At 47.7% G+C, this 18,659-nt stretch overlaps 1 protein-coding gene across 1 annotated transcript in view; it reads right to left on the bottom strand.

The window, feature by feature from the left end:
* OGFOD1 (2-oxoglutarate and iron dependent oxygenase domain containing 1) overlaps positions 1-18,659 on the bottom strand; it is a 214,463-nt gene that overhangs the window by 60,425 nt on the left and 135,379 nt on the right. The window lies entirely within an intron of this gene.

Here is an 18,659-nt window from a genome sequence, read left to right as displayed (position 1 = left end):
TCCAGAAGTTACCACAATGGGTCGGACCCCACCAATGTAACTCACAGACCTAGCCACATGAGAGATGAAGCAAATAAAGCACTTCATGCAAGGGGCAAAGCATTTGTGTTCTTTGCTAAGACTCATTGGCTTACCAAACCTACTGTTGCTTGTACTGGGCCTCAGTTACATTCTCATTCAAGTAGTTTCTGAACAGCCCCATTTACATTACATTTAAAGATACCAGGTGACTGAATTGTAGATCATGTGAAAAGATGACTCATTGAGAAGCTTTCCATTTTAGCACACTATCTGAAAGTCAGACGCAAGTCTCCCATAGAGATTACAGCGAGTGTATAGTTCTGGAAAAGGAGTAAAAGCAGCTCAACTTAGATGTGTCCAACCTAGAAGTAATGTGTGGCTCAGAGAAAGAGAGCGGGTCCACGCAAATCCAAGATGTACAGAACTCAAACTTGCTTTTTGCCTTGAAGCAAACAGGCCCACCATTTGATCCCCCAGCGAAAGAATATGGAGAGAAGATCATCATTAATTTCCAACTCCCAGGTACACGTTTGCTCAAGGTGTCTTACTGAAAATAAGAGAACTTATCAGAAGGAAGGCCGGTCGCTAAGTGCACAGCATGAGAAATAGACTTTTAGGCATAATACAACAAAGGGTTACTTTATTTGTTTGTGTAGTACATTGCAGGCAAAACGGTCCATGATGATCAACTTTCTATTTCCAGCAGAACATTTTTAATACCAGGAAGACTTCCTTTGGCTCCATCATAATCATAAGGAGGGGAGGAATGTAAAGACTGATGGAACAAACATGCATTTGAGTTCAGCCAATGCTGATAGCATGTGAAAAGGCCAGAAGCAGACTCAGGAAAACAGGACACCCTTCCTCTATCACCTTTGTTTACTAGGTTTCTCCCTCTGGCTTCTTCCCAGCAAGTGGTCTTTGATCCAGTCTAGTCATACCACACCATTGAGGTGCATATATGTTTTTTTGGTTAGAAGGGAGGAACCAAGGGTTGGTCCTCAAGAATACACTGTGCTCATGGATTTGTAGAAAAAGTTCTACGGTGGTGAGAGTTTGTAGTTTACAGACTCCACATAGAGAAGAGATGGCCATAGAAAAGACTGTTTTCAACATTAGGAATTTGAGTTCAGACTTGTGCATGGATTCAAGTGGCTGTCAACAGTTGAGTGAGTATGTATTTAAGTTCCACATTGGTGTTGCAGTAGCCCTTTGTAGAGCTACCTTTTTTGCTCGCTCTCTAGGAATCTTATTACAATTGGTAGGGTGAAGAAGCTGTTCTCCATGAGTCCTCTGTGGTATGCCAAAATGGCGGCTAACTGAACTTTGAGCGGTGCACAAGAGAGGCTGCTATAAAGCAGGTGAGTTAGATCCATGTCCGGGGTACTACATCTGTGGGAAATGTCTTCAAGTGTTTATTACTTTAACTCCCACTCGTGGTATGCCTAGCCTTTGTGCTTCACGTGTTGGACGCCTGGTAAGTTTATCTCCACCAGTGTTGTCATTCTGTGAATTTTTCACCTCCAAATGTCCTGCACTTGTTGTGACAGGGGGTAAGATTTTGTCATCCCTAGTTTGTTGAGGCAGAACATGGTAGTTGTGTTGCTTGTCTTGATCAGCACCGTTTTTCCCTTTGCAAGTGCATGGAAGACTTTCTGTGTAAGGAACACAGTCTTGAGTTCTAAAAGATTATAGTGTCTCACGGCTCTGTTGGGCTCCAAAGTCCCCTGGTTTTTAGTTTCCCCAGATGCGGTCCCCATCCTGCATGGAATGTGTCTGGGGTGAATGGTTGCTTAAAAGGCCTCCCCATGGTGACATGGTCTGTGCTCCACCCCTTGTCTCCTTTGAATCCTTTCTGTGACTGTCACTAGATCCTTTCAACTCCCGGTGGCTTGTGACCATCTGGCTTGTATCCATTCTTGAATGGGGTGTGTGAGAAGCAGGCTTAGTATATGGCGCTCACTTATGTAAGTGTAGCACCCTGCACTAATCCAGACAAGCCTTATGGTGATTTTAATGGTCTTAGACAACCTTAGAAAGCTCTCTAAGTGGTAGTTGTGGAGCGCAGCCTTCAGGCTTTGTCCAGAAGTAGTGTAAAGCAGCTTGTTTTACCAGTACTTAATCTTATGGTATAGGTTAAGTGAAAAAAAACCAGTGTAATTATAAAAATATGTATTTATTATTAACACTACTAACACAATATAGTCTCTCCTACTCAGAGATACAAACACAATACTTTGTCCATAGAATATGTAAATAGCACAGAATACACAGTGGTCCCCAAGGGGAGACCAAACCATATAATAAAATAGTGGAACGCAAACCACGACCTTAGTCGAGAATGGACCCAGAAGACGTGGAAGAGCCAGGGTCCCAAGGAACCACCCAAAGTGTGTATCTAGGAATCCCACAGAGGTTTTGTGCAGATTGGGAACAGGACCGCGTGCTCAATGTTAGTCAATAGGTAAGTTGCAGTTGAAATCTTGATGAAGAACCCTTCCCAGCAGACCCTGAAGAAACCCCGTAGAAGATGGAAGGTTGAAGAGTAACCCCACCTGTGGATACCCCAGGAAACAGGATATCAACATCAAGGAAGCCGGGTGCATAGGTGCGAAGTGGCGCCGCTGTAGACCACAATGAAGGAATTCAGTAAAGGTGCTGCTGGCGAAGAACGTTAAAGTGTCCATGGAACCCAACGGTGGATTCAAGGAGAGAGGTATATTCAAGCAGAGGGGATTGTCCATGCCACTCAGGAGTGACCAGTCATGGAAAAGAATGCCCACCGATGTTGGAGATGCATGAGAGTTGACATTGCCCTTGAACTTGCAGCTGTATGGACCAGGTGATGCAGAGGAGGACCAGGAGTCGTGCACAAGCTGTCCCACGTCGGATGTCAAGAGCCAAGGCGTCAGTGTCCAGCAGGGGCACCAACAAGCCTTGGCAACGGCAACCAACGTAGTAGGAGAAAAAGGTGCAGTGGCAGGACCAGCAAGGCCCAAGTGACTCACCACCAGTAGGTAAGTCAGAGCAGGTCCCGAGCAAGCAGGGGAGCCCACTGGAGCCAAAGAAGACCATCAAGAGGACCCATGGGCCAAAGGCACGAGTCGCAAGAGGACCTAGAGCAGCTCACCAAAAGATGAAGTCCCACGGTGCAAAGGATGCAATGTAGGCGAAGATCTTGGCTGCAGGAGATGCTTGCGGTTGGAGTTTCTTGGAGCCCGAAGATCTCTGGAAGAGAGTGTCAACAAGCCTTGGCAACAGCAAGTCGGCGAGGTACACAGGGGTGCTGTTGTAATGAGGGATACTGGCCTCAAACTCAATGAGAAAGCAGTGCTGGCCTCGAGGGAGTTGCAGAACCACCACCTGTACTGCTGAACCCTTCGGTCAGCTGCGTTGCGGTGCCTGCAGATGCATGGCAGTGACTCCCTCATTCCAACGGAGATTCCTTCAGGTGTCTTTCTATGTTCACAGGCCTTGTGAAGAACCTGTATAGAGCACAGGCCCAGATGTTGCATCAGACTTGCAGGATGACGAGACCAGGAGCAGCAGGAGTCTACCCAGCTGCAGTCTCAGTTCCCAACGTGAGGTCCAGCAAGGTCCAGAGTGCCCAGACGGTTGTAGCTGAAGTTGATCTGAATCTTGTCCCACGACAAATCTAGGGACCCACCCATAGTTAAGCCTTTAAGTACCCTAAGGAAAGGGTGGAACGATTCAGGGGCCCCTTCCAAGAGGAGACGCTGGACAGTGGGGAGGATACTCCCATGTGCTTGTTCCAGTTTCGCGCCAGAGCAGGAGCCAACAGCTTCCTGACCTAGTTTGGACCGGAGTATGCAAGGAGGGCACCAAATGTGCCCTTCAAGCAGTCTGAGTGGCACTGGCAAGCGCCCACATCCTGCCCCAATACACTAAGTCCTGTATGGGAGGTGGTCACACCTCCCTGAGAAAGGATACATATTGTCCTGCCTTCCTCTGTTCGAGCTTGGCTCAGAAGCAGGAGGGCAGAATCTGGTCGGCAGCAGCCATAGTTTGCTGCCCGGGTCTAGAAGACTGGTACTGGGAGCACTGATGGCCGCCTGGAGGAGCTTTACAGTGCATGGAATCATACCTTCCACACCATTTACGGTGTGGGGATATGATTTCAACATGTTTGATACAAAACACAACAGGGCTTGTTACAGCTAGTTTTTGAAATGGTCATGCCGTAATGACACATGACCACTCTATGCATCTTAATGGCTGATGCACTTATAACCCGGGAGAATGGACTCCAAAGGTTGTAGAGGGGTGTCTTGCTCAAGCAGAGGCACCCTCACACTTTGAACTGAGCACCCTGCCTTCAGCATTGAAAGGCCTGCCTTAGGGGAAACTTGTAGATTTTAAGTGCAGTGACCCCAGATATAAGGAATCTTATATCTGCTCTAAGTGATGCTAGCACCAGCTTACACAGGCTGCAATGACAGGCCTGTAGTCACAATTGGAGTGGTCTCTCATGGGTGGCATTATACATGCTTCGGCCCATGGGAGACCCCTGGTGTAACTATGCCACGGGTACCTTAGTACCATATACTAGGGACTTATTCGGGTACACCAGTAGCCAATCTGGAGTGTACCCAAGTACTCACCATGTCCAATTTAGGGAAGAAGCACATAGACTGGGGTCCGGATTAGTAGAATCCCAGAGACCATGAAAGCAGATCCTACTTTCCTATAGGGTGTATGTGCAGTTTTGCCTGGGATATGAGCAGAAGGCAGGATGTCATCATAACCATTACCTACATTATTCTCCTCAATTTCAGAGACTGTCCCTTCTAGTGCCTTGACTCAGCTGAGTACTGGGTAGACCTTTGCTGTACACGAGCTCAGTACCGCCCCCAGTAATACTTTTTCTTCTTCTGGGTGTGGAGATAACTTCTCAAATTACACTGAGAATTCCAGCTTCTGTAGCATCTCCATCACAGTCTGTGTGTTCTGTTGACATTGGCACCTTAAACCTGTCTTTACTAGTCAGTCTTCTAGGTATGAGAAGACATGAATGACCCGTCTCCAGAGATGTGAGTGCACTGCCGCTAGGCATTTTGTGTACACCCTTGTTGCAAATTTTTTACAGAAAGGGAGCACCTTTAACTGGTAGTGTACCTATGATGAATCTGAGGTATCGTCTGTGTCTTTGATTCACTGGGATGTGCGGGGAGGTGCACTTTAGATCTACTGTGATCATGTAGTCTCTTTGTTTTTTAGAAGTGGGATGACCTTGTGCAATGTTATCATTCTGAAGCGTTGTGTTTGTATGCACTTCTTCAGGCATATGAGATCCAAAACCGCCTTGGGGTGTGATCCTGCGTTGGTGCTAGGAAAAAGGAGTAAACCCCATTTCTGAATCCCATTAAAGGTGCTCTTTCTATGGCTCGTTTTTTGATAAGCTCCTCTACCTTCTTGCTTAGCTGCAGGAGTTTGTTCTTTGGCAGTAATTTTTCCCTTGATGGTAATGAGGGAGGCCTTTTGATAAGTTTGATGCAGTATACATGTTTTAATATATTATCCATTTGTCTGACGTGAATGACCCCCATTCCTGGAGGCATCCCCTATTCATCCCCCATTAGTGTTCTTTGTTCTGGAAGTCACTTATTTGCTGTCCCTCCGTCTCTTAGGGGCTGCCTTCAACCTCTTGCTCTCCATCGAAAGGGCTTCCTCACAAGGTATTGCAATTGTTGGGATACAGCCAGAGTTGTTTTTAATAACTAAACCATTGTTGGGGGGAGGGCTGCACCATGTGTGAACCCTTCTCTGCTAGGTAGTCTTCAGGCTGGCATGCTTCCCTGCTTGAAGGACCCATAGGATTGCAAGGCTTCAACTGCATTTGTGGCCTTGCTTGATTTGCCGCAGTGCCTCAGCCACAGGCAGACTAAAGAGGGGATTCTCTGTGAAGAGCATATTAATGCATGAGGCTTGTACCACTTTCTTAAGCCCCAACACTTTAAGCCAGGCGTGTCTCCTGTAGGTTGCCCCAGTGCACATCTGCCGCTTGACTGTTTTTGCTGCTTTGAGGACCAACTTGAGACAGGTGTTGGTAATCGTCTTGTCTTGCTGTATTATAACACTTATATTACTTGTATTACCTTCTTAGCTCTTTCCTTTTACTCCTCAGGGAGATGCAGCTTGAGGCCTTCAATCTAGTTGTAATGCTGGTGACAATAGTAGCTGAGAAAAGGTGTTGGAGTAGGCAATTCTCCATTGAGTTGCTGCACATCTCTCTTCCCAATTAACTCCACCCAGTTGCTCTCCCTGTCTGGTGAGGACCCTTTTAATGTGGGGTCGTTACCGCTTCCTCACTGTTGCCATAACAATGGAGTCCACAGCTGCATTCACCTTGACGTAGGTGGGGTCCTGCGACAAGTGCTTGTATATTTTCCTCTACCTGTGGAGTCAAAGCCATCAAATTGGATGGCTCCTAGAAGGCCTATCTTCGCTGGCCGGGTATGCTCAGTAACACAGGGAGGTATACGTTTCTCTTTCGTGAGGGCATCAGTGCTCTAGTAGGAAACGGGAATCTTCCTTTTCCTTCTCGGGTTACACCCCGTAGGTGTCCATCACCCGCTTGTCCAGCATGTTATAGATTGATATACCATTTGGTGGGGAAGGCCTTGAAAGACAGGTGCCAACACCTTGTTCTGGAGTTTCAGTGTGAAGTTCTTGCCAAACCTGCTCTTGTTCCTATCAGGTCTCCAAACCCGTCCTGGAGGGCCAGATCCATGCCAGATTTTTGGGATATCCCCATTGAGATACATGTAGTTATATTAAAAATCTGGCATGGATCCGGCCCTCAAGGACCGGTTTGGAGACCCCTGGAGCCCGCATAGAAAAATAATTTGTCTTCTACTTTTTGGTTGGGTTTCAGCATTGGCAGGCTCGATCCCCAGTTGTTCCTCTTCTCCTGGTTTTAGTTGAGAGGCCTTTGGAGGTATACATAAACCCTTCTGAGACTCTTCAAAGTCCTTCTTCCGCTGAATAAGTGTTTCCATTTCAGCCTTGAGGGGAAGCTTCTTCCACTGGCCCTCATGCGCCCATAGTTCGGCATTAGATGACGTCAACGCCTTGGCTTTTGTTCCCTTTCCTTCGCCATCACTCAAAAGCCTCCCGGCATTGAGGGGTTTTCCAAAGGCCTGCCCCCATCGGTGCATTTGTGCTTTTGGGCTCCTTTTGATTTTGCTGTCCTTTGTTGTTGACACCGAGCCCTTCTTCAAGGGGGGCTTTGAGTACAATCATTTTGCTGGTTCATTACCTTCTGCTGTTTCTTGTGGTCTGCTTTCTTCACAGCTCTCCTTGGGTGCCTCCAGTCTCTCGATGTCAATTACGCCTTTCTTGGCTTCCAACATTCTCATTGTGCCAGTTCTGAGTCCTCAACACTCCCCTCTTCCAAGCCCCTGGATAACCACAGCTCCTACAGGGAGTGTAGTTTCTTCTGGGTGACAACCATGGTGTTGTGCGCTCAGCGGGGTCTCTGACTCACCTCAAGTGTCTTGGGCTGAAACACTGTGCTTGCCTCGCAGGGCAGTTGATAGACTTGGCATCTTTTGGCTTGTTTCTCATTGAGTTTTTGCTTTCTGACCTCCCGTTTTTGAGTCTGTTTTTGCTGGCATAGTGTTTCTGCACACTTTTCTCACTGCTGATCAGTGGTAAAGTGCAATTGCTCCTGTGGTAAATTGTGTTATGGATTGGTGTTTCCATGATTGGATATTGATTTACTTATTCGTCCCTAGTAAAGTGCACTGAGTGTGCCAGGGCCTGTGAATCAAATGCTACTAGTGGGCCTGCTGCACTGATTGTGCCACCACCGTGAGTAGCCCTAAAAAGGTAACTCAGACCCACCATTGTCTGCGCGCAGTTTGTAACTGACATGTCGACTTGGCCAGTGCACCCACTTGCCAGTCCTTCACCTTCACTTTTCTCACATGTCAGCCACCCCTAAGGTAGGCCCAAGGTACCCACCCCTGTGGGCCGGGTGCAGTCTATGTGAAAGGTAGGACATGCCCGATGTGTGTGGCATGTCCTGATAGCGCATTACAGCCAATTTTGTTTCTCGCTATTGCAAGATTACCTGTTCCCCATAGGACAGAATGGGGAGTTTGTTTATAACATCTTATAAACATAACTAGCCCAGGGAATTAGGTAGGAAAATAAAGTTTAGTATGACTGAACTCAGAATCTAAAGATGCATCTTTTCGTGAAGGTCATTTTTATATTCTGTGTTTGAAATAAACGCTTTTAGAAAGTAGGTATTTTCTTGCTCAGTCATCCTGTGTGCCTCTGCTGGAATGTGGATTGCCTTTCTGGGTTTTGGAAGACAGAAGGCTGGGGACCAAGAGTGGCTCCAGATAGTCTAGGTGGGTCAGGAAAGGGCTGAATAGACCTGGGCTGCAATTGGGGAAGAGGGAGGCGATTTCCTTGCACCTGAAAGGGCCTGGTCTGCCTCTGACCATGCTGTCTCCACCTCCTGCCAGGAAGTCACACCAAAGAAGGCAGAACTGGTTCTGGCTGGGCACAGACACTCTCTGTTTAAGAGATCAAATGATTTGGGGATAAAAATATTGGGGCCCAGACACCTGAGCTTTAGAACTCTTTTGGACCAAAAAGACTGCCAAGAACAAGAGCTGGAGAAGATGTGAGGAGGGACTACCACTTTGCTGTGTGCTTTGCTGTGTTGGCCTGTAGTGGCTGCTTTTGTCTTGAGCAGTGAAAGGACTGGACTGAACTTTCTGAAATCTACTTTGTGAGTTTCTCCAAACGCTTGAGGTAGAGCTTGCCCCCTGTTCAAGAAGCCTCAGGAACAGCAAAGACTACAAGCTCTTCTGCCCCCTGTTCAAGAAGCCTCAGGAACAGCAAAGACTTCAAGCTCTTCTGCCCTCAGCACTGGGGACTATGTGTTTTGTGCTGCAACAGAAGAAAAGCAACCAGACGACGTCTACGACGCCGCTGCTGACTCCGTGTCCTGAAGGCACCACAGAGGGCACCGCCGCAATGCGACCCTGGTCTCACCGACACCGCCAGATGATGTCGCCACTGAGCCGCTGCTTGCACCACAACCTGTGGGCACCGCACCATCTCACTTCACGATGACGACGATCCCAGATGACTCCACGCCAAAATCTACGCCGCTGCTTGCACCGTGGTTCGAGGGCACCCCACGTAAAGTTACACGACGCACCGCCCTCATCTCGCACCGCAGCCTTGGCCTACCGTCGCCATCGGCTCCAGTTCATCAGCCGACGACAGCGCTTCAGCAACGACAACGCTGCTTGCACCGCGACCTGCCAGCACCGCGACGAGCACCGTATTCACTTCGCACTGCGACCCTGGTCTCACCGACGCCGCCATCTGATGCCGCCACCGAGCCGCTGCTCGCAGCGTGACCTGAGGGCACCGCACGTCGCACTGCTGCACTTGACACCACAGCACCCAACGCATGCCAACGCCAGCGCTCCTGACTTCAACAGAGAGGAGATCGATATGCAACGAGTGTGACTTCGAGGGCCCTGACTACTCCTGCACACGAGCTCCGAAGCTCACGCCTGTTGACGCCGTGCTTTCGGAAGCTCAACGAGAGGCTGCCGATGCCCCGCATTTCTAAAAGGTACTGTTTGCGGGTCTTCCCGACACCGTAGCTGGCCCGCGACACCGCGGGTAGCCAGAACTGTTTGGATTTGTTTGCTCACGATGCCGTGATAGCCCCGGACGGAGCTATCGACATCAAGGAACTATTTTTCAAGCATATTTTGATAACTGAAGATTTTTAAGTACTCTATTGTGGATTTTTATAGTTTTTGGCATTGTCTTAAGTATATATAAAAAATTTATATTTTTCTAAACTGATGTAGTGTCCTTTTGTAGTGCTTACACTGTATTACTGTTGGTTAGGTGCAAATGCTTTACACACTGCCTCTAAGATAAGCCTGACTGCTCGTGCCAAGCTACCAAGGGGGTGAGCAGGGGTTATTTTAGGAGTGTAACTCCCTTATCCTGACTAGAGTGGTGGTTTCTGCCCGACTTTGGCACATACATGCCCTAGCCGACCAGAAATCCCATTTCTAACAGCAGGGCTATGGTATTTTCGGAGGCACCGATGTACAAGTTACTTACCTTCGGTGATGACCTTTCAGGTGGATACTCTATGTAACCGCAGATTCTGCACTTGTGAATACTCCCAGGCAACAGACTGGATACAGAGAATTTTCTCAGCAATTCCCTCTCGCTTCAATATGTGGCATCATACGACACATCGTCAGAACCGTCCAACCCTGGATGTGGCATCGGGACCCTTACATAGCTGCCATCTATGTGCGCTGACATCAGTTTCTATTTCATATCTGTCTGTCCCGTCAAAAGCAGAGCCTTCAATAATCAGATTGTGAAAGTGTGCCGATCTCTGGCTTGGAATCTAATAAGTATGGACTAGACAAGTTAATTCTGCTGGACGAGGGTGGGTCAGAAAGGAATCTGCAGTTGGATAAAGTACACACCAGATAGAGCATTACTGAAGGTAAGTAAATTGTTCTTCTGATGGATACTTCTAACCGAATATTCCTCACCTTATAAATAGATACCAAAGCAGTACCTTACCATGGGGTGGGTTGTGGTTATGCCTCAGGTCAGAAAAACCTCTAGGACCAACAACCAAAATGCCCCTCCCGCCCGACCTCGCTTTCCAGACAGTAGTGCTACATGAATGTGTGGAGAGGCGCCCAGGTAGCAGCCCAACAAATGATCAAGATTAGCACACCGCAATACCAGTGTGGTGGTAGCAGCGGTTGCTCTGATAGAATGAGTACCAAGAGCTTCTAAAGGCTGTTTCTTGGGCAGTCCGTAACAGAGCTTTATACACAAGACAATCCATCTAGATGATTATTTTTTAACAGCTTTACCCTTTCTCACCAAGAGAAAGCTGCAAAGAGAAGATCATCCACACAATGGCGTTTTGTGCAATAGATGTAAAAGCTTACGGACCTCTTTAGGTCGAGGCAATGGAATCTTTTTTCTCTTTAGACAGATCAGATGGGACGAATAAAGCTTGCAGGGTGATATACTATCCCATGTGGAAAGGCGTGACAGCCTGCAATGACCAGGGGGTTGCCGCCCACCAACAAGTTTGGGTGTGAAAGAAACAGGTTAGGTACTGGAAGTTTCAGGTCTTATATATTGTGCTCTCCTCCAGGAGATACTAGTGTGATGGATAAGGCATCAAAACAAAGTGCAGGAAAAGAAATGTTAACTCAGGAGCGCAGAAGGAAGTTCCCTAAGCTTCTCTGCATTCTATTTCCCATGAGAGGCTCGCTGTTCCATCACAGGAGCGGCTAAGGAAACCCAAATCGTCAGGGGTTTACAAGCAACGTGTTACTTCTATGTCCCTGTACGGCCCCGGTCACCGTTTTGCAGCCGGAGATGAAGATGCGGCCAGAATTGCGGGAACCGGCAGTAGTCGATGCTGGGCAAGTTCTGGTTGTGCCTTTGCAGATAAGGCGTGGCACCCACCTCTGAGCAAGAACACATGCGGCAATTGTCAGCCACAACGGCCAAGACGCGCTGGAGGAATATAGTGCGTGAGAGGCAGTCTCCGTAACTCCAGGAAGGTGTTGACACGGTACTGCGCACAAAACACTCTCAGGAGGCGAGCGTTAAGGGCAAGTCAAACAATCCACAAGAACCAAGAAAGCTGGATAAGCCAGGAAGCAGAGCTCCGAGCGCAGCCGGTCAACACAGGGAATCTGATTATCATGCACCTGGCCGGTGTATAGGAGGGACTTACATCCTGTCCTCAATCAGTAGTGGAGTTCAGGTGCCTCTTCCTGTCACGATCCCTTGGGCTGCTGGGAGTTGTACTTGTTTCTGCACACACGCCTCCTAGTCGTTCTACAGTAGAGTAAGGGGGTGAAAGACTGGCTATGTGTACCCCTTGTGTGTGTGACCCTTCTGCCTGAGACCACCATGACACCAGGGAAATGCCCGACGATTCGGCCACTTCCAAAGATGCACAGCTTTCTGGTACAGGAACAACAATCCCACTTTGCCCTTTTTGTTGCAGTATCACATGGCAGTAGCATTGTCTGTGACGACCTGCAGCCGTTTCCCCTTGAAGGACAGGAGGAACGCTTTCAGTGGCAAGGGTATCATTTGGATCTCCAACAAGCTGAAGTGGAAACCGGATTCTGCAAGAGACCAGTCTCCTCATCTCCACCTCTCCCAGGTGACCAATCCAACCTGGTAATGAGACCTCCATCACAACAGTTAGCTCTGGGTGGGTAGGCAGAAGGGTCTGCCCCCAGTTTAACTGCAGACTAGCAGTCACCATTACAGTTCTCTTGCAATCTCCTCCAACACCTGGATGTAATCGGACAGGTTTCCCTAGTGCTGAATGCAAAAACAACAATTGATGGACAGAATACAGAGCAATGTCATACATTCACCCCAGTACAGAGATCTGGTCCTAAATCCATCGCTTTTTTGCTCACCATGCCAATCCAGTTTGGACCCAGCCATATGCAAATCAGTCTTGACCCTGAGCCCAAGCCAGCCTGAACTGCCAAACCAGGTCCTCCCTGGACTGGAAACAAGCATCCTAGGACCGGTTTCAGGCTTTCAGCCCTCATCAGCCAGGGTAGCTTGACTCCAGTGGCATGGAGAACACGGGACCCATGTCTGGGCATTCCCGTCCCACTCGGGGTGACAAATGCAAAAACAATTGATGGACAGAATTCAGAACAATGTCATACATTCACCCCAGTACAGAGATCTGGGCTTAAATCCATTGCTTTTTTGCTCACATGGGTCCTGGGCTCACTGTGCCACTGGAATCAAGCTATCCTGGCTGAAGAGGGGTGAAACCCCGAAACCAGTCCTAGGATGCTTGTTTCCGGTCAAGGGAGGACCTGGCTTGGCAGTTCGTGTCAGGTTTATCTCCACGGGATCCAGTTGTTGCACTAATGGATCCACCTCCAAATGTCACCAACACCCTGAAGTACAAACACAGGGTGTTCGAGCCATTAGGCGAGGGAGAAAAATAACAAACTAAAATAACAAAGCAAGGGAAGGGAAAAGGAAAGGGTCTGCAGGGAAAGGATACCTGTAACAAGAAACAAGACGTATTCAGTAATGACAGTACTTTCCACAGTGCTACACTCAAAGTCTCTCTATAAAGCACATATGTATATACCTGCATTTAAATGAAAGGAAAACCTGGGACCTGATTCATGAACTCCAAATAAGACCTCCAACACAATCAGGGGGAAATCCTATGGGAAACAGTAAGCAAACAAGTGAATGAAGCATGCGCTCTGTAACCTTTTTCATGGGAATGGGATGGCAACAACCAACAAACACTACATACCCCCAGACAGGTTAAAGGACGCCTTGTACATTCAGAGCCATGAAGTGTTGAATAATAATGGTACAAATCACTGTAACAGGATACGGAAGTGTGTGGGAGGCAAGAACCACAACACTCCGCTCCTTTACAGTCGTGAGAAAAGAAACTAAAGAAGCAAACCAACACAGTATCTAGGAACACGTAGTTGCGACCACCACAGTGTTCTAATACCAGAGATGTAAGTAAATACAAGCGGTAACGCGTAGTTAACCTCACTACCGCGCTCCACTCCTAGTTCTTAGCCCAGTTCGTAAATAACTGATAGCGGTAACACGTGGTTTCGACCGCCACCGTGCTCCGCTTTACAGCGCCTCCAATGTGCAAACAGCTCCGTTCTTAACCTCAGAACGGTATGGAAAGAGCAATGTAACAACGTGAGAAGCACCAGGAACCCCCTGGTAGGCTCTCACCACAATAGTGAACAAGGTTGAAAACAGATACTGCTCATACACGTCTCCTCCGTGTATCAATAGGTATTGCAGTACAATGGGGACACAGAAACAGACGAGGCTTTACCTTGAGCGATGCCCCACACGATCTCTCGATCTCTCCTGGGAGACACCCGACTCACTGCTCCAATGAGAGAGGAAAAGCAGCAAACAGGAACTGGCGCGCAGAGCAGCCGCTCTCACGCCGGGATCTGGGCTCAGAATAACAAGCACCCGGAAGAGTCTTTCCAGCACTGAAATACTTCCTGGAAAGACCCCGGAGGATCATGGGACATGTAGTTCGAAAACGGGCAAGGCAGGCGCAAGGCGGTGAAACCTGACAGTTCGGGCTGGACTGTTCCCATGAGGCACAGGGTCAAGACTGATTTGCATATGTCCAGGTCTAAACTGGGGTGGCGTGGTAGGCAAAAGAATGACGGAGGTAACCCAGATCTCTTGATTGGGGGTGAATGTTTAGATTTGTTCTGCATTCCGTCCATCAATTGTGTGTCTCTTCCCTGGTGCGGAGTCCACTCCAACTTCAATCCCACTGCAAAGTCCACATGAGCCACTTGACACAGGAACAATGCAGCAGGCCAAGAAGCCTCAGAGCCGCTCTCAGTGAGACCCAGGTCGAACATGGGAATCATTGGTTGAATGTCTTCGACTCACTGAGGTGGAGGGAAAGCTCTGAAATGCAGTGTCCAGAATGGCTCCAATTAAAGGGAGCCTCTGTGAAGGAGTCAGATGTGACTGCTGCACACTGATGGAAAGACTCAACAATGTCAACAGGTTGGCTGTCATCTGGAAGTGGTTCACAACAGAGGTTAGCCCGATTTCAGGGGCCAGTCATCAAGGTATGGGGAACTCTGCAGATGGGCAGCAACCACTACCATCACTTTCTACAACACCTGAAGCACACTGGTATGGTGCGTACCCAGAACTGAAAGTACTTGTGGCCTACCGGAAACCGCAGGTAGCATTTGTAAGACTTCACAATGGAAATGTGGAAATACGCATCCCGCAGAGTAAAAGCCACCAAAAAAAAGTCACCAGTAATCCAGGGCAGGCAAAATGTGGGCCAGGTTGAGAATTACAAACTTGTCCTTCCAAAGGAAGAAGTTCAGAGGATGAAGACTGAGGTTAGGGTGAAGACCGCCATCTTTATTTAGCACTAGAAAGTAACGGGAATAGCACCCAGTCCTAATACCTGATGGCGGTTCCAGCTCTTTTGGCTTGAGAACTTGAACTTCTGCTAGAAGTATAGAAAAAATGTCCTCTGGGGGGAGGTGTGATGCAGGAGGCATTATGATGCGGGGTTGGTCAAAAAGAGAAAGGAATAACTATTATGGACAGTGTGGAGCACCCTCTCGTCTGATTTGACCATCCTCCACCCGGTGAGGTAAAAAGTGATGAGACCTACAGACCAATCATGTACGTTGGAGTGGAAAGTAAATAGGTCTTGTGGCGGCTGTGGGGAGAGAGGTAGGAATTTGGTTAGTATGCTGCCCTCGTGGGCCTGTACGTTGACAGCTGGATCTCTGCTCATGCCTCGAAAGGCTTGGGAGAACTGTGGCCGTATGGGTAAGGTATAACACTGCCTCTGTTGGAACCCCATTTCCAAAGCCTCAAAAGGGTCACAATTGTAAGGAAACTGCCGTACAGACAGTGACAACCCAAGAGAGCAAGCGGTCACTTTGCTTTCTTTAAAGCACTCTAGGGCTGAATCTACTTTGCCTCTGAAGAGAATTGTGTGATCGAATGGCATCTTCATGACAGACTGTTAGACAACCCTCAAAAAACCCGAGTAGCGAATCCAAGCGTGGCGCTGAAGCACCATGTTGAACCCAAATGCCCTACCCAGGTAGTTAGTAATGTTCAGGCCCGATCTAAAGGAGTATACTTTGCTGCATCCCGGCCATCCTGAATAAGGCTTTACAGAATTAACCTAATGTCATCTGGGACGGTTGGGAAGATGTTCGCCACCATGTCCCGTAGTGCACGTGAGCAGCTCCCAAGGTAGCAGTTGGTGTGCACCGGTCTGAGTCTCACTGACAAGAAAATCCGTTTCAGGAATGCCTCCACATGGATTGTCCCTGACTGGCAGGGTTGTGGGAACGCATTTGGATTTAATTATTTACTTGAGGAGGCCTGCACCTCAATGCTTTTTTAAGTAGGATCCTGGGGTAGGAAGGCAGGGTCCCCAGGAGTAGTAGATGGAGACCACCTCAGATCCTTAGGTCCTGAAAATGCTCCAGAGGGATCCGGTCGGGTACTAAATATTATGGCATTGGCCACCTAGGATTTGTGGAAATGTTGCAAATTAGCATTGGAAGTTGAGGCACATGATGAGAGACGGTTCTCAGAACAGAGACCAAGATTGCAGCTCGGAAAGACCTGGGGCATTGCAGATGGAAGAAGGGGAGCCATGCTTGGACCACTTCTGTTTCCCGGATTTCTTCGGCTTAACAGAGAATCTTTACTTCAAAGATGAATTAACTCAAGAGTGGCCCGAGAGTGAGAGCATGCCCATATTCTTGACTTTAACCAAGACTGGACATTCTTTGCTTTCTGATGGTGTTCTGCAACAGACTTTAGCTCCAGGGTCTCGGAATGGCCTTCAGGCTCATATTCGACCCCTTTCCACATGACTTTGAATCATGTTTCGAGCCCAGACACAAGAGACAGGCCTTGTAGGGGTCCACCACAGACATACTTTCGGAGCGGACATGTCCCCTGCAAAACGGGAGGAAACTTTTGTGTGGAAAAAGTCAGTATGGTCTGACAGAATTCTAGGGAGCGAGCTACGGATCCCTTTTAGAAGGCGCAAAAAGAAAGAAAATAACGAGTTCACTGTGCAGAAGTGGCAGGCTATGTAGGGGCCCCGACATCACATCCGGGGTGGGAAAGGCCAGACACAGAGCAGCACAACTCCACTTATTGATGCACGAGGGAATCGCTGCGAAAATGCTCAAGATCCAGTCTGGCAAATGGGGGTATTGGCAAGGTGAGGAATCTGCAGTTAGAAGTATCCATAAAAATGCAAACTTAGTGCAGGACTTTCTGCACAAATTTGTCGTGGCACTCAGGGCAGAATTTAAAGGGAATATTATCCTTCTCCTGTCACTGCCTCACCTCCCTGCATTCTCCAGCCACATACTCCCGGTCTGACAAGTCCCCTGTGCTGAGAAAGGCCCCTTTGCATGTGGTATACGGTGGTATTTGGTTGGTATAAAATCTCTTTTATTGGTGTACTCCTTGATAATCCATCAGTTATTTGTGATTCTCTCAGAGTTTTTCTGTTTCGGTTCCAAACCCAGTGGCTGAAAAACAGAACCTGAAGATAGAGAACATGCACACTAAGAGAGAGAAAGAAGAGCATTCCAGACTTCAACCACTAGATGGCAGAATAATGCACATCATATGAATCCTTAAAAGATTCCCATTGCAAAAGTATATGTTTTACAGGTATTTGGGGGAGGGACAGAGGGGAGTGGCTGGAAAATGGGGAATACTTACTACTTAAGGGGAGGGGTTAAGGGAGTAATAAGGAGGCGTTGCAAGAGGGTTATGGAGGGACACGCACCGACCCACAAAACAGTAAGCCCATTGCTATTCGCAAGCTGCTCTACTATGGTAACTACAGCCAAACAAGCATTGGCATAGCCAATAGGTCTCGCCTTTGGGATCTTATAAGAGAGCAATCGCTGTCAAAGTGGGTGTAACAAGGAATGGCACAAGGACAGCAATCCAAATACAATGACAGCAAAAAAGTGTAACTTGAACTCAATTCACATAAGCTACCCCAATACAACTGGCGTAATACTGAATACCAGCCAGGCTGAAAATGACACCCACACACCATCAGTGAAGCAAGTTGTATACCATACCAACCTTCTATAGGAACTGCAATGAAATCACTCGGAAACCAAACTAGACTGGCCATAACACTATCAGAACAAAAACAATAGGCCTGCCTTGGCAAGTTTGGCGATGGCTATATGTTTTATATTTTTCTTGCAATAACATTTTTTTCAATTTAAAAAAAACATTGCATGTAACGATTTTATACCAGTACTAGTGTGTCTCATCACAGGTTCATGTACTTAGAAAAAATCTAAAAATCCCTTTTAGTTTTAATACTCATCACAGGAAAACATGATTTTAACTGGTGGAAAGAAGTGCAATTAAACTGAATACATCGTTTAAACGCACACGAAAGACAAAAAGAAAAAAAAAGCTAGAGACTGAAAAGAAAAAAAGGTGGGAAAGTAAAGTTTTGTCTAGGCCAGGACACTGAAATGCAATTAATGTAGGCAAATGTGCACACTTGGAGAGGAAAAAGGCCCACAAAAAAAGTGCAAGAGTTCCCAATGTACATCTTCAATCTACCAATTAATCACAAACTGCTTGATATTAAAAACGTAAAGTTGCAGGTGATGCGAACCTGGTTGCTGTGTCTATTTACTGTAGAAATGGGGGTCGGAAGACCAGGCAAAAGTTCTTGCGTGGGGAGGTAAATAAACTTCTATGCTGCTGAAACCAAGATCGGTGTCTTGACAAAACAAAAGCATGATGTCAATTCAAGGATCTCGAGAGCCCGTGTGCACACTCGCCAAGAAGTAGAAGCGTTTCTTGTGTAACCCGATTCCGGCGAAGTTTACTTATGTGGGATTGCATCTACCAGCAAAAAGGCGGCCATCATCCAAGGGGGCTTTTTAAAAAATACATCTTATAACACATGGGACAAAACAGAGTGGCCTGCCATGGGAGGGCACCGCAAAAGCCGCTATAAT

Source organism: Lissotriton helveticus, chromosome 12 (assembly GCF_964261635.1).
Source record: "Lissotriton helveticus chromosome 12, aLisHel1.1, whole genome shotgun sequence".
In the NCBI taxonomy this organism is placed as follows: domain Eukaryota; kingdom Metazoa; phylum Chordata; class Amphibia; order Caudata; family Salamandridae; genus Lissotriton; species Lissotriton helveticus.
This window is presented reverse-complemented; position numbering and strand designations above follow the sequence as displayed.